The sequence below is a fragment of the Neofelis nebulosa genome, chromosome 8 (genome assembly GCF_028018385.1).
Source record: "Neofelis nebulosa isolate mNeoNeb1 chromosome 8, mNeoNeb1.pri, whole genome shotgun sequence".
Lineage (NCBI taxonomy): Eukaryota > Metazoa > Chordata > Mammalia > Carnivora > Felidae > Neofelis > Neofelis nebulosa.
Genome location: NC_080789.1, coordinates 86625396 through 86640391, shown reverse-complemented (window position 1 = coordinate 86640391; position 14996 = coordinate 86625396). Strand labels below are relative to the sequence as shown.

At 38.2% G+C, this 14996-nt stretch overlaps 1 long non-coding RNA gene across 1 annotated transcript; it reads right to left on the bottom strand.

Moving 5' to 3' along the window:
- Positions 1-121: 121 nt before the first annotated feature.
- Positions 122-13897, bottom strand: LOC131519873 (uncharacterized). Its single transcript, XR_009265840.1, has 5 exons — positions 13735-13897; positions 10012-10193; positions 5089-5107; positions 4283-4454; positions 122-4047 (listed from the first exon to the last, which is right to left on the bottom strand). It is a non-coding gene; the product is annotated as an uncharacterized LOC131519873 (long non-coding RNA).
- Between the last annotated feature and the right edge of the window lie 1099 nt (positions 13898-14996).

Below are 14996 nucleotides of genomic sequence, written 5' to 3'. Positions count from 1 at the left end.
TGAGGGGCTCAATCCCATGACACTTGTAGCCAAAATCAAGAGTGAGACACTCAACCAACGGAGCCACCCAGGCACCCCAGCTTAAAGATGTTTACATCTTTATGCTTAAACATTATTTATCTTGGCCTCTAAAAAAATAGTACTTCAATTTTTTTAAAAGGAGAAATTAAAAGTTTTCATTCATTTTACATGTAATGTTTACTTTCCTCTCTTCTGTACCAATCACTGTGCTCATGGCAATAGAACCCTTAACATGCCAAGATTAGCTGAAAAAATATAAAAGCAATTGTAAACAGGTTATTAATAGTTTGAGACCTAAAATCTGAGGGGTAAAGTTGTACCTGTGTCCATCCCAATGAATATCAAAGAAAATTGGTCTCTAGTTGGGACATTAAGTGGCAGTCCCTTAGGTTCATGACTCTGCAACATGATGAGAATAAATCTTAAAGGTTTCTCTGGAAAATGCCCAAGGGGACAAATAGCAATCAACCTGCTGAACCCAGCTGCTACCCACCTCCTTCTACCCATTATGAACTGATGCTTTAGCTTCTATTTCCATCATTATAACCACTTTGGTAAATGAGGTGTTTGTGCCAAAGTGTGGAAGAAAGCCTTACAGACTAATAAGCATTTCTAATATCTATATTGGGAACCAATAACAGCTGAGTATTTTATTTCAAAGTGGAGGATTAGGAAACTGATCAATTTAAATTCTGAGGAGGCCCATCAAACATAACTGAGTGTGACCAGGCAAAAACAGAAATAATTTCTCCTCAATTTCAGGGGGTGACAAAGAGATAGGGATGATAATCTGCAGATAACCAGTTTCTCTAAGTAAGCTGAGCAAACACCACCAAGGCAGACAAGAATAATTTAACTAGATGACTCTTCTATTAAAACATATATGTGTGTGTTTGTGTCTTTGTAGGATATGGAAGAGTTAACTCCATCCTTATGCCAAAACAAATCCATCTTGTTCCCTCAACCTCATCTCTAATAGCTTCTTTGAAAATCTTATCTGTGAGGATAAAATGCTTGGTGTGACTGATAGCAATGCAAAGGGAAAAAAAAATGTTTCTAACCATTATGGATTCTGGGTCATTATTCATTCTAAACTACAGATGTAATCAATTTGCTAAAATAATCTCATATAAGTAATTTCCTGTCAAGAAAACATTACTGCAAAGGATATCAAGTTTTCCAATTAAGCATTTATACTTAAAGTTATTTCAAAAACCATCATAATGAAAGCACTATATTGATATACTAGAGGAGAATCTTTAATTATACAATGTCTATTTTTGCTGGGGCAGTATACTTTTTATGAATTGATCTACTTAAATTCCACAGTTGAGAATTACATCTATGAAACATAAATAATTCTATTGTATAGCAATGAAAAATAAACCAACCTTATCAACAATTCTAAATCATAATAATAAATAATCAATTACTAAGAAGTTGTACAATTTCACCATACATAATTTGCAAATTCATTATTTTTTTTAAGACTGACAAGGATGTTGTGAATTAGGGTGAAGACTATTATTCCAATTTTCAAGTGAGATTATTATGTTAAATGGCTTTCCAAAGCCTAATTGTAATAAGTAGAAGATCTGGCATTTAAGGCCAGTTTTTCTGACCCCTAATCCAGGATTATTTTCACTATTCTATTTTCCTAATGTCTGCAAAATTCATTCATTCATCCAGAGGTTCTAGTTCTCTGCTAGGAACTGTGGTACAATTCTGAGGAAAAAAACAATATCATGAACCTAAAATTCTATAATCAACTAAATTAAATTGAAAGGGAAGATGGATTAAAAACAATTTTAGATACAAATTTTTATAGAAAGATAAAAATCAGAATAAACTAACTTCTAAAAAACATACTTGAGATGCAAGGAAAATGAACCCAGAAGAAAGGAATGATATGCAAAAAGTAGTAAGTAGACATCATAAAACCACATTGGTAATCTCAGTAAATATTTATAATAGTCAAACAACCATAATGTGTACATTTTAAAATGTTAGAATTAAAAATCATAGACAACAACATTAAGTCCCGGCTTATTTGGGAGAAGGACAGAAAGGAGGCTCTAAGTTTAGACTTGTTGGAGAAATAAAAATGTTAACTATATATGGGCGTTAGACTGAGTAATGTCCCCCAGAGACAGCCATGTCCGAATCTCCAGAGCCTGTGAATATTATTTTATATGACAAAGGGACGTTGCAGCTGGGATTAAGGATCCCGAGACGGGACAACAACACTGGAATGTTCAGGTGGGTCTTAAACGTAATCATAAGTGTCCACATAAGAAATGTGATGAGAGCAGAGACAGAGTCAGTGTAATGACCAAAGCAAGACGCTAAACATCTGCCTTTGAAGATGGAAGTCTCGGAGGTGGAAAAGAAAAGGAAGAGATCCGTGCCCGAGAGCACCTGGAAGAAGCATGACCCTGCTGTCACCCAGGATACTGCTATCAGACTTCTGGCCTCTAGAACAGTACAAGAATAAATGTGTGTTGTTTTAAACCCCCTAATTTGTGGTAATTGTTACAACAGCCATAGGAAAGATATACTAAAAATGTGGGCATAATAACTAAGAGAACAGATGTGGAATATACTATTTATTTTCTAAGAATACCTATGCCTCCACTTGTGTTTCTAGGGGTGATTTTTATTAAAATAGTATTCCTGGGCACTCGGGCCACTCCTTCTCACTCTTGTCTGGGAGAGTCAAAATTACTTCTCTGAATGATAGTTTAGGAAAGGCAACTTGTTGGTTTGCAAACCGGCCCCTGTACACTGAGGGCAAGGAGAGACTGAAGAAAGAGCCAGCCTACTCCAGACCGGCAGGTAACAGTCTTAATAAGCAAGGAAATCTGCATAGGAGGCTTGCCATAAGACAAGAAAGTTTCCATACCTGCCCGCCGGACTCTTAGAAGTTTAAATGGAGGATTTAACTGGTTTCAGTCATGTATACTGCCCAGATGGTCTCAACAACCCCTTACTCTCATAAGGCTATGTCCTTGGAACAGCTCCCACTTGGGAATGATGGGCAGAACATACATTCCAAGGACAGGGAGACAGTGAGGAGCCTCTAACTGCCCAGATCCAGCTCATGAGTCAACAGTGGTCATATCCTCTCGATGACCTCCTCCAACATAACTGAATGCTTAGCTCAGCCCCTTCTAATCTTCTTCCTCCCTTGGGATCTGCTTATCAGGAGAGAACACACATTCTGCTCTGCTCAACTTTGTCCCTGAGGAAGGAGTTCTGTGGTTACTCAGCACTACTAGGGACCAGGTAATTCTACCTAATTCAGAGACAACAGACTTAGAGTCACATTCTCCAAAACCTTTGTTAGTAATACAGGTGGCATTTGACCTCTGTCTGCCTTACTCTCTTGTCTATCTCTCAGTTGCTTCAGAACACACAAGAGGAAAAAGCAAGATATTACTTATTAGCTTTTTGAAATCTGAATTTTCAAACAGATAACAAAAAAACAAAGTGGGAGGACTTGATAATTCAACAGAAAACACAGAAAGAGACAACAAAAAGAAGCAAAGGAATGGTGGACCACACATAAGAAGACACAATCAGAACAAAAATCCACAGAGCATTTAAATATATATGAGTTGGGGCAAAAAGCATACCAGCCAAAAAGCAACCCAAATAAAAGTGCTACATCAATGTTCATATTGCTCAAAATATAAATGTGATGTTTACAGGGAATACATTTCACATGAATACAAGATACACTTACATTGGTAAAAGATGTAAAACACAAAGATGATAAGAAATCATAAAATTACATACACCTGAATTCATAGCCTCAAAAATATAAAAAGTAAAAGTACCAAAAGTATAAAGACAAATTGACAACTGCATAATTAGAGGGGAAATGTTAATGCTATGTGTCAGTTGGTTATTGCTCCATAAAAATTACCCCCAAATTCTCTGGCTTAAGATAATTGTCAGTTATTGTTATTCATGAATGTGCTCATCAGCTAATTAATTCAAGTGCAAGATGAGCAGTTAAGATGACTTATCTTGGGGCGCCTGGGTGGCTCAGTCGGTTAAGCATCCGACTTCAGCTCAGGTCATGATCTCACAGTTTGTGGGTTCAAGCCCATGTCAGACTGTGCTGACAGCTCAGAGCCTGGAGCCTGCTTCGGATTCTCTGTCTCCCCCTTTCTCTGGCCCTCCCCCGTTCATGCTCTGTCTCTCTCTGTCTCAAAAATAAACATTAAAAAAAAATTAAAAAAAAAAAAAAGATGACTTATCTTTGCTCCATGAAGTTTCTCATCTTCTAGCAGACTGGCCAGGGCTTGTTTGCATGGCATGGTAGAGGTTCCAGAGAGAAAGCAGACACACACAGTACTGGGATCTAGGCTCAGAATAGGTGCATCAATACTTCTACTGTGTTCTGTTGGCCAATGAACGCGGAAGGCCTACCCAAAGTCACTACACGGGGAAATAGATTAGACCTCTTGATGGGAGGAGCTGCAAAGTCACAGTTTCACAGAGGTCATTATGCAGGGCATTCAATGTAATCAATATACCATGCTCACCTCTTTCAGATATTGATAAATCAAGGGGACAAAAATATTGGTAAGGATGTAGAAGAGTTAATAATTAGTAAGCTTGATTTTATAGATACTTGATGATAGATGATGAATAGATGATACAGAGATATACGATCTTGTATGCAACAAATAAACAAATTTTCTTTCCAAGTACATACGAAACAGTTACGCAAATTGAACTGAAAAGCAACAGGGAATTTTCAAGAATTTACAAAGAATTTGTCACTTAGATCACAATATTTTATTATAGTGCAACTTAATTAGATAACAACAAAGTGAAAGAAACTCATACATTTGGAGATTAGAAATAAACTTTTAAATAATTTATAGACTAATGAAGAAATCACAATGGTAACTATAATATTCAGATTTAAAATAAATAAAAATGCTGTAAAAAACTTGTGGGATGATAAAAGAACAACTTCAGAGGAGTTTATAACTTTAGATGCAGTTATTAGGAACTAAGAAAGACTGACAGTAAACAAGCTTAAGCACTCACCGCAGGAAGTTGATAAAGCCTAAAGAAAGAAGAATTAAAAAAATAAAAATAACTTGATTGCAATCATTTAGAGAATATTCTCCAACCACAAAGTATTTATGCTAGTTTTCTTGAAGTAAGAAATACTATAACTTATTCCTAAGTATTTCATATATTTCCAATATACAAATCTTGCACTTTTGGGATGGGGTGCCGTTATACCTAAGCACTTCATAACAATGTACTTAGGTTATTTGAAGATAGACTGTGGTAAATTAAAAGTATATATTGAAAAGTCGAGGGGTGCCTGGGTGGCTCAGTTGGCTGAGTGTCTAACTTCAGTTCAGGTCATGATCTCACAGTTTGTGAATTCGAGCCCTGCAATGGGCTCATTGCTGTTAGCACAGAGCCTGCTTTGTCTGTCTCCATCTCTGTCTCCATCTCCTTCTGCCCCTCCATTGCTTGCACTCACTCTCTCAAAAATAAATAAACATTAAAAAAGAAAGAAAGTCTAGCACAACTAAAACTTTTTAAAGAAGAGATATAACTTGTATGTCTATAGTGAAAATAAAATGAAATCAGAAAGAACTTGAGGGCATTATGCTAAATGAAATTAAGTCAGACAAAGACAAATACTGTATGATATTACTTACATGTGGAATTTTAAAAAATCAAACATGCTTCTTAATTTCCATATATGAGTGAAATCATGATATTTGTCTTTCTCTAACTTACTCCACTTAGTATTATACTCTCTAACTCCATCCATGTTGTTGCAAATAGTATGATTTCATTCTTTTTTTATGGCTGAATAATATTCCATTGTGTGTGTGTGTGTGTGTGTGTGTGTGTGTGTGTGTATATATATAAAACCATATATAAAACCAAGAGAGAATATATATATATATATATACACACTACATCTTTATTCATTCATCTATCAATGGACACTTGGGCTGCTTCCATAGTTTCACTATTGTAGATAATGCTGCAATAAACTTAGAGATACACATATCCTTTCAAATTAGTGTTTTTTTATTCTTTGGGTAAAAATACTTAGTACTGTGATTACTGGATCATAAAGTAGTTCTATTTTTAATTTTTTGAGGAATCTCCATATTGTTTCCCCAGTAATTGCACCAGTTTGCATTCTTGCCAAAAGTGCACAAGGGTCCCTTTTTCTCCACATCCTCTCCAACACTTGTTTCTTGTGTTTTTAAGAAATGAAACAAATGAACAAAGGTGGGGGGGGGGGAAGGAGAGATAAACCAAAAAACAGACCCTCAACTATAGAGAACTAACAAGTGGTTACGAATGAGAAGATGGGTGGGAAGATGAGTGAAATAGGTGAAGGGGATTAGGAGTACACTTATCTTGATGAGCACTGAGTAATGTATAGAATTGTTGAATCACTGTATTGTACACCTGAAATGAATACAACACTATAATGTTAACTCTACTGGAATTTAAGAAATTTTTTTTTTTTAATTTTTATTTTATTTTATTTTTTTCAACGTTTTTTATTTATTTTTGGGACAGAGAGAGACAGAGCATGAACGGGGGAGGGGCAGAGAGAGAGGGAGACACAGAATCGGAAACAGGCTCCAGGCTCCGAGCCATCGGCCCAGAGCCTGACGCGGGGCTCGAACTCACGGACCGCGAGATCGTGACCTGGCTGAAGTCGGACGCTTAACCGACTGCGCCACCCAGGTGCCCCAAGAAATTTTTTTAATTTTAAAAATTTGAACTTCTATAGTAGTGACTATAGGAATCAATACTGTATTATGAACATCAAATTTGCTAATCAAACTATATCTTAATTATTCCCAAAACAAAAAAAAGAAATTATATTTATGTGAGCTGATGGGGTATTAGCTAACACTACAGTGGTAATCAAATTGTAATATATAAATATATCAAATCACCATGTTGAACACCTTAAACTTATATAATGTTACATGCCAATTATATCAATAAATTAATTAATAATAAAAATTTTAAAATAAAAAAAGCTGAACTCATAAAAACAGAGTAGAATGGTGATTACCAGGGGCTGGGCATTGGGGAAATGTTGCTTAAGAGCACAAACTTGCAAATAGTAAATAAATAAATCCTGGAGAGCTTAGCACAGCACACTGGTAATAGTCAACAACACTGTACTATAAACTTCAAAGTTACCAGAAGACTGTATCTTAATTGTTCTCATCACAAATAAACTATCTGGAAAATCCAAAATACTTGGAAATTAAACAACATTCTTTTAGATAAACCATTAGTCAAAGAGAAAGCTAAAAGTATTACAAAATATTTTTAATTTAAGGTAAATAAAAAGAAAAACAATGCATCAAAATTTTTGGATCCTATTAGAGAAGTGTACAGGGGAAATGTATCAGATTAAATGCTTGTATTAGAAAAGAAGCAAAGCCTCAATGATGTTTTCACCTTAAGAAAGTAGAAAAATAAGGGCAAATTAAACCAAAAGCAAGTATAAAGAAGGAAACATAAGGAGTAGAACCAAATGAAATTGAAAAAAGAGAAAAACCAAGAGAGAAAAATCAATGAAGTTGAAAGCTGGTTCTTTGAAAAGATCAATAAATGAGATGAACTTCTACCTAAACTGATCAAGAAAAAAAGTGAGAAGCCACAAATTCCCAATATCGGGAATGAAAGAGGATACATCACTACAGAACCCACAGGTATTACAATGATAATAAGGGGTGCCTGGGTAACTCAGTCAGTTAAGCATCCAACTCTTGATTTCTGCTCAGGCCATGATCTCACGGTTCGTGAGATTGAGCCCCCCATCAGGCTCCGCACTGACAGCATGGAGCTTGCTTGGGATTCTCTCTCTCTCTCTCTCTGTCTCTGCCCCTCCCCAGTATGTTCTTTCTCTTTCAAAATAAATAAACATTTTAAAAAATGATTTAAGAATGTGAACAAAGTTTTAAGACTCAGCAAGGAGTATGGAGCCTGCTTGGGATTATCTCACTCCCCCTCTCTCTCTGCCCCTCCCCAACTTGTGCCTGCTCACACACACACACACACACACACACACACACACACACACACTTTCTCTCTCTCTCTCTCTCTCTTTCTCTAAATAAATAAACAAACAGACTTAAAAAGAATTTTTTAAAGGATAGTAAGAAAATAGTATTAACTTTTTGCTGATAAATTTGACAGTCTAGAAGAAATGGACAAATTCCTTAGACACGAAATACCAAAGGTTGCACAAGAAGAAAAAGATAACCTGGATAGCCCCATATCTATTAATAAAACCAATTTATACTTACAGATATTTCAACAAGAGTACGCAATACTCAACAAGAGTACTCTCAACAACAAGAATACTCAAATTTGCCAGTTTTGTGGCAAATTCTATCACGCATTTATGGAAAAACTAGCATCGATTATAGACAAACTCTTCTAGAAAATAGAAAAGGAGGGAACATTTGGTTTAACATTCGAAAATCAGTAAGTGTAATTCACCATATCAACAAACTAAAGAAAATTCATATGATCATCTCAGTAAATAAAGAATAAGCACTTGAAAAAATTCAAAGAAGGTCTTGGAAAAACCCACAAATAACATCATATTTAATAGTGAAAGACTGAATGTCTTCCCCCCTGAGTTCTGGAAGAAGGTTAGGATGCCCATTTTTACCGATGTGGGGAACAAAGGCAGAAAGAAATGCAGATAAAATTAAGTTTCCTTATAACCTGCAGCCCATAGACAAACATTTAAGACAGGCAGAATAAGACATTCCTCCAGGAGCTCCCAACTGTTTTAATGCTAATGCTTTGCTAGAGGGAAAAACAACCTTAGTCTGACAATGGGTAGGCCTCCAGGATCCTGTGATTCTTCCTTGACCTAAGAAGGTCCTATTGGAAACATCCCCTTAACTTTACTTTCCCCAACTCCCAAGGGCATAATCAATTGCTCTTCACAATCTTCAGGTACCTACATCCTGTACCTGTCCCTGCGCTATAATAAAACCATCTTTTTTGTACCCAAGAGGTCTCAAGAATTCTTTCTTGGCTGGAGGCTCTGAACCCTAACATTTCCACATCACTTACCATTCCATATTATACTTAATATTTAAACCACTCTATATAATACTTAATATTTTAATAAGGTAGTTGTTAATAAGGCCAACTAAGTATAGAAAAAAAATAAGTAAAAGTCATTCAGAGTCTCAATGAACAATCATGACAGTGATTGTCTACATAAAAACCCCATATAATAACAACAACAAAAAGCTACTAGAATCAATGCACAACATAAAAAATCAATTCTATTTGTATACACTAAAAATAGCCACTGAAAATTAAAATTAAGCCAGTGCACCCTGGTCCCAAAAATCTGTCTCTTGCTTCAAGAGTATTTAGATGAAACAAACCCAGGGCTGCCCCTTATACTAGCCTCCTGCCACCTGCCCCCAACCTTCCAGAGGCATCTTCTCTGCCACCCTCTGCCCCTGGAATCAGCCAACACCCTATTCTGAGCTTAGCTCCTTATTACCCATCAAGTATGAGCTCCCAGGTTCTTCAGATATTCCACTGGTGGGGGCCACTGTCAACCACCTGTACCACATGTACCTAAGGGCCTCCTACAGCTGCTACCATGTGGCTTGAGAGGGTGGATGCCAGTTGGCTGAGCAGAAGCGGGAGGATGCTGGACGTCTCTAGAAGATGAAAAACCAGCACAGAAGTGTGGAAGCCTCTTTTCCAGGATGTGCAGAAGTTGTCCCCAGATGAGTAGCATAAAACCATGGAAGCCACGGAAGCAGCCAGGGTTCTGGAGAAGAACCTGAACCTGGCCCTTCTGCATCTGCGAGCCCCAGCTTCTGTCTGCACAGATGCCCATCTCTGTGACTTCCTGCAGAACCACTTCCTACATAAGGAAGTGAAATGCATCAAGAAGATGGCCACCACCTGACTCACCTCCACAGGCTGGACACCTCCAGGCTGGGCTGGGAAGGTATCTCTTCCTCTTGGAAAGCCTCCAGAGCTCTGCAGCCTCAGAGTGCCCCTCTAGCATCCCCCTGGTGCCAGGACTTGTGTCTGTGACTCTCTCCCTTCAGCCACTAGGCAGCATCTTAAGCATCCCAGAGCCCTCTCCCAAGCTGTGAACCAAATGTAAACAAAAAAGCTCTTTACAGCAGAAAAGAAAAGATCATTGCAGCTTCTGGGTGGCTCAGTTGGTTAAGCACCCCACTCTTGGTTTCCACTCAGGTCATAATCTCACAGTTCATGGGTTTGAGTTCTGCATGGGGCTTTGTGCTGACAGCGGGGAGCCAGCTTGGGATTTCTCTCTCCATCTCTCTGCCCCTTCCTGGCTTTCTCTCTCTCTCTCAGTAAATAAATAAACATTTTTTAAAAAACAAAATTAAAATTAAAATAGTACCACTTATAATAGAACCAAAAAAACATAAAGTACAGTGTGGAAAATCAAATAACTATGTTCTGGGTAAGGAGATTATAGGGAATGCATCATACTGCTTTCTGGACATGATGAAAACAGCTGACCAGTATCTAGTTAATGTGTGTTTGGGGGTTGGGTCATGCCTGTGCTCATGAATTCCTTAGACTATGTGGTCTATGGAATATCTTATATAGTTCTCCACCCAGCTCTCAGCACCTGCTCTTTTGTAGTCTCAGGAACACCTTGGTTTTTTTTGCATGTTTTCTATGCTTTCTATACGTTCTTACTGGCATGTTGCATAATGTTTTCCCTACATTGTATACATAATATACAGGAGCTTGAGAGCAGCTTAGGGAGACTTCCCTTAGCTTCCCTCTCACCTCTCTTGACTTGTGGAGTCTTGAGTAATCCTTTCTGCCATCCTCGGTTTTGATGGACAAAGTCAAAAGCCGAACCCACAACTGGTGACCCTGACATGACAGTGATAGGTTCCAGAGGAAGCTCATCAGGTGGCAGAATCGACATGTTCAGGAGAAGAAAGTTCCAGACTTCAGACAGACCTCATCCCAGTAAGGGACAGCAATACCCGCTTGGGATAGCTGCCAACGTGTCTAGTTGAGAGTATTTCTTTTCTCTTCCTTTATCATGGGCCAAAAAAGACAAAGGAACAGCTATTATATTTAAAAACTTTACAGCAGCTTTTAAAGGCAGCTCATTGTACTGTCAAAAAAAGATCAATTAAGTAAATTGTTATGAACAATATGAGACACCTGCCCCTGGTTCCCAGACCATGGTACAGTTGATTTAGATCTATGGGAACAAGTAGGAAAAATTTTAAAAAGAAAACATGAAAAAGGAGAGAAGGTTCTGCTTCCATCTTAGTGACCTGGAGTTTATTCTGAACGGCATTATGTCCCTTACGTGTATCTCCAGAGAAGGAAAAAATTAAGAAAGATAGCCTAACACCCACCTCTCCTATGGCACCTCCTACAGTGGAGGACAACTTCCCTCCACCGCCTCTTCCTGTCCCTATTCTTCCCAATATAAAGCCAATACCTATATTGGAGGGACATAAACCATTAGCCATGCAGCAATGTTTACAAGAGGGATATGCTGCTGGGGAGTCTCATAGTTTCCCTGTCATTACCACTGCTGGACATCACCTTAGGCATGAGTCTCTCCTTTTTACTATCTTTAAGGAATTGAAACAAAGTGTTGCTGAGAATGGTATCCAAAGCTCTTTTACTAAGGGGATCATTGAAACAATAAGAAATGGTTATGAAATGACCCCTTGGGATTGGAAGGCATTAACAAAAACCATACTTCCTCACACCCTTCACCACCCTGCCCCTGCTGTGTGGACTTTAGAATATCAAGAGGGTTGTTGGGGCGCCTGGGTGGCTCAGTTGGTAAAGTGTCTGACTTTGGCTCAGGTCATGATCTCGCAGTTCATGCATTCGAGCCCCGTGTCGGGCTCTGTGCTGACAGCTCAGAGCCTGGAACCTGCTTCAGATTCTGTGTCTCTCTCTCTCTCTGCCCCTCCTCTGCTCATGCTCTGTCTTTCTCTCTCCCAAAAATAAATAAACATTAACAAAAAATTAAAAAAAAAAAAAAGAAGAAGTTGTGCCACACAGGCAATTCGTAATCAACATTTGCAATTTGAGTATTCCGACAGGAGTAGAAATGCTACAAGGCATTCCCAGACTACAAAAGAGCAGATGCCTGCCAAAAGCAGGGTGGGGAACAGATAAGATATCCCAAAGATAATATGGTCTAAGGAATACATGAGCACAGGCAGGACCCAACCCCTAAATACACATTAATAGATACTGGTCAGCTGTTTTCATCATGTCCAGAAAGCAGTGTAATACGTTCCCTATAATCTCCTTAACCAGGACATAGCTATTTGACTTCCCACAGTACAGTACTTAGATATAAAGCCCCCTCACATGCACAATGTGCAAGATTTGTGTATTGAAAACTACAAAATATTGATGAAATACATTAAACAAAACCTAAATGAAGAGAAATAGCATGTTCATGGATTGAAAGACTCAAGAATAAGTTGTCATTTCTCCCTAAACTATAGGGATCTATAGATTCAGCACAATCCCAATTTTAAAAAGCAGGTTTTTTTCATATAAATATTAACAAGCTATTGAAAATCTACATGGAAAAAACAAAGGAACTAAAATTGTCAAAAATATTTTTTAAGAATGTGAACAGGGGCACCTGGGTGGCTCAGTCGGTTAAGCGTCTGACTTTGGCTCAGGTCATGATCTCACATCTCGTGGGACTGAGCGCCTTGTTGGGCTCTGCACTGACAGCATGGAGCCTGCCTGGGATTCTCTTTCTCTCTCTCTCCCCCTCTCTGTCTCTCTGCAGTGCACTCTCTCTCTCTCAAAATAAACAAACATTTTAAAAAATGATTTAAGAATGTGAACAAAGTTTTAAGACTCACATTCCTTGATTTCCAGACCTACTATGAAATTAGAAGAATCAAGATAGTTTAATATTAGAAAAAGGATAGATATATAGAACACAGGACAGTCCAGAAATAGACCTGTATGTCTATATGTGGTCAACCAATTAATCAATTTTCAACAAAGATGCCAAGTCAATCAAATGTAGAGAAGTTAGTCTTTTCAACAAATTGTGCTCAAGCAATTGGATATCCATATGCAAAAAAGGAAAAAAAGAAAATAAAAGCCTTGACCCATACTCATACCACATACAAAATGAAACTTGAAATGATCATGTACCTAAAGGTAAAGCCAAAACCTGAAATTTCTAGGAAAGCTTTGCAATGTGGGGTTAGGCAAAATTTCTTAGAACACAAGAAAGCACAGCCCTTGCTCTGGCCCCCAGTGCTGACCCAGTCAGCCTGGCTCAGCCATGATCAAGGCGATCCTCATCTTCAACAACCACGGGAAGCAGCAGCTCTCCAAGTTCTACCAGCCCTACACCGAAGATACACAACAGCAAATCATCAGGGAGACATTCCATTTGGTATCTAAGAGAGATGAAAATGTTTGTAATTTCCTAGATGTAGGATTGTTAATTGGAAGATCTGAGAACACAGAAAGTACAAACCACAAAAGAAAAAAAATGAAGAAGACTTCATCAAAGTTAAAAATTTTTCCCCAAAAGACAATGTTTGAAGAATGCAAAATAAGACACAGACTGAAATAAAATGTCTGCAAAATACATATCTTATTTAAAAAACAAACAAACAAACAAACCTCATGGCATGCCTGGGTGGCTCAGTCGGTTATGCAGCCGACTTTAGCTCAGGTCATGATCTCCTGGTTCCTGAGTTGGAGCCCCACCTCAGGCTCTGTGCTGACAGCTCAGAGCCTGGAGCCTGCTTCAGATTCTGTGTCTCTGTCTCTCTGTCCCTCCTCTGCCCATGCTCTGTCTCTCTCTCCCTCTCTCAAAACTAAATTAAAAAAACATTTTAAAAAAATTAAAAAAACAAAAATCCCTCATATGTAGAGTTCACAGGAAACTCTTCACAACTCCATTGACAGTTGGGTTGAGCACTAGAAAGTGAAACTTGGCAGGTTTCCTTAGATGGAATAGGCATGGAGGAAATAGAACTACCTGCTAAGGAATCATGCAAACCTTTGCTGTTGTCTTGGACACTTAGGCGTCATCACTGCAGGAGACCAGCATCGTCTACTACTCTGGGGAACCCATTCCAACAGCGACATCATGCGGCAGTGAGAAGCAAATGCAACAGCGTAACGAAGTGGTTCCTGTACTCTACCAGCGTTGGTGGAGAAGCTGAACTTAAAGTTCTGGGGACTGCGCTGAGGCCCTAGAGTTCTTTGACAATTCTAGAAGTGGAGATGACCTCAAAGATGGGAGATCCTGAATTTATCCTAATTAGTTGGGTGGGTATTCAAAATAATTAATTACGAAAGAGATATGACTGTACTTATATCCTGAGTTTGTGAAGCATTTCATATTACCATAAATAGCACTATATTGTAACTTTATGCTTTATATATAGCCATAGTTTAAATTAGAAGAATTCGTGTTAGTCTTCTATTGCTTCCATAACTATTGCCAACTTAGTGCTTAAATAAGTTTATTATGTTACATTTCCATAGGTCAGAAATCTGATATGGGTCTCACAAGGCTAAAATCAAGCTTTGTTCCTTTCTGGAGGCTCTAAGGGAGAATCCATTTCCTTACCCATTTCAGTTTTTGGCAAAATTCAGTTCCTTGTGGTTATAGAACAGAGAACCCTATGTACTTGCTGTCAGCTGAGGGCCATTCCTGGAGTCTAGAAACCACCCACATTTCTCGGCTTGTAGCTCCCTTCCTTCTTCAAAGTGAGCAATGGCATGTTGAGTCCACCTCTCATAGACTCTCTCTAACCTACTCTTCTACCATCTTCCACTTTTGAGGATTCATGCGATTAGATCCTAGGACCCCTTCAGATAAACCTAGATAATTTCCCTATCTCAAGGTCTTTAACTTTGATCACATTTGCAAA